Genomic DNA, 2,280 nt, shown 5'->3' with positions numbered 1-2,280 from the left:
CAATCAACCAATGGCAACCATGCACCGAGCGACTACTACTACTACTACTGGACTAATGGATCGACCAATCACAGCCATGTTTCTGCTGTTTGTCCTCTGTAGCGGCGGCTGCGGCGCCCTGGGCAGCGGTGCGGAGACGGCGGGCTCCTGTGATTGGCTGACGCACAGATTTGATCACCTGAGCAACGTGTCTATGGTGCTGCTGGATAAGATGGTGAGTTTATTATAGTTTATTACGTTCATTATGAGTTATTGTGGAATAACTCGCTAACGCAGTGATTCTCTAAAGTTTCGGGACGCGAGGCCGACTTGAGAATAGTGTTGATTTGCTATTAGCCAATCAGACCATTGTTCTCAAGTCTGAGAACTTTTATGTCACCTAAAGTAAACTTGTTTTAATTTAATAAAATCCAATGTGTTCAGTGTAAGTTTTTTGTAACCTTTTCTGATTGGACAATATAATGTCCAATCAGACAGGATTGGTCATGCTTCACTTGATGACATCACAATATCTAATATAAATAGTTCGTGGATTCCTCGTGATCCGCGTCACTGCAACCACACTTGCAATTTCCCAGAACTAGTTGTTGTTGTAATGTAATGTAATGCAATGTAATGTATAGAATAGTGTTAATAACAGGACTATTAACTATTGTAATACAGGGGCGTCAATTGGGTATGGCAGGGATATGCAGGGTATGGCAGGGGTATGCCATACCCTGATACTTTTAATTATAAATCCCCGAATGTCTCTTTGTCTATCTGTGCTGGTTATTATGTTGTTAAATTACAGTAAAATAACTACAAATGCAACATTTTACAAAATGGTCACATTAACAAGGTATTATATTGTATTCTCCACACTTGTATTCGTTTAGCTGCACTTGAACAACCGTTCCAGGCTGCCATATCCAGCCCAAGAAACCGTAGAAACTGAGGAAAAAATTAAATGTACTTCTTAAAATAAATCATGCCTGTTGCTATGGTATGGCAACATGACTGGTGTCTTGCACGTGCGCGAAGGCATGTTGCCATACATTAGCTTGTTCTGAACTGACGCCACTGTTGTAATGTATAGAATAATGTATTAACTATAGTATTAACTGTGTTTCCACAGGGAGGAGAGATGACTAAGGATGGATGTCCTGTTCATTTCCCCGTTTCCTACTATGAGAAGATGAGAAAAGCTGAGGTATGTGTCTGTCTGTCTGTCTGTCTGTCTGTCTGTCTGTCTGTCTGTCTGTCTGTCTGTCTGTCTGTCTGTCTGTCTGTCTGTCTGTCTGTCTGTCTGTCTTTGAGAACCACTGCACTAGCGAACACTTGTAATTTATGTATATTAGTGTGGTTGCTATATGCAATACATTGTTGTTCTGGGTCCGAGAACCTTTATCTCATGGGAATAGACTATGTGACAACCAGGAATAGTCTGGTGTCCCCCGGAAAGACGGGTGACAGCCGGAATGTAGACGGCACCCGGGAGCAGGTTGGGTAAGCGCGCCAGCCTGTGTCTTCCGTGAGGAAGAAGCCCAACAAACCTACGGTTAGGCCTTTAGAAGGGCCATTCAAGCCGCAAGTGGAGCCTGCAGTACCACTGCGGCTCAAGAATCCACCACTCCTGAGTGAAATGACTGGGGCTGGAGTCTGCTGCAACACACAGGTTTTGAGACGTAGGAGGGGCCCGGACAGTAATCAATCAATCCACAGAGCAAAGTCCTGGGAACGCTTTTTTAATCAATGAAGGGTGATCCACTGTCGATGTTGCGCTCGACGTCGGACGCCCAAATTCGCCCTTGTTTTTGACGCTGTCCCTATTCCGGCAAACGCAACGCTCCCAGTGGAGCCCTAGCCTTATTCTACTTGAACTCATAATGTTTAGCAGTTGTCTAACTCAGTGGTTTTTAGAGTGGAGTCCAGGGACTCCACTCTAAATTGACCCTTGCAAGTCTGTAACCAAATGGACCCTATTGGTTCCATTTGAATACTGTCAGAGTTAAGGGGAGACCTTGATTTAAAAGTTTGAAGAACACTGGTCTAAGTTTCTCTCTCTCTCTCTGTGTTGTGTCTGTGTCTCGTCCTGTGCAGGTGGAGTCCAGGATAGGTTTCATCAGAGACAGTCTGGTCCTCATCTCTCGACTCTACGACCACGGTGACCCGTCCTCCGTGGCTGCCTGGGACTCCGGCAAGATGGAGGAGTTCCTGGAAATCGTCGACAGGCAGGCGGAGGAACTGAAGACCTGCGTGTCACTGCAGAAACTAAACAGGAAACTGAGACGATACTAC

The sequence above is a fragment of the Nannobrachium achirus genome, assembly GCF_963921795.1.
Source record: "Nannobrachium achirus genome assembly, chromosome: 1".
NCBI classification, from domain to species: Eukaryota; Metazoa; Chordata; class Actinopteri; order Myctophiformes; family Myctophidae; genus Nannobrachium; species Nannobrachium achirus.
The sequence above is the reverse complement of the archived record's forward strand: the minus strand, read 5'-3'. Positions refer to the sequence as shown.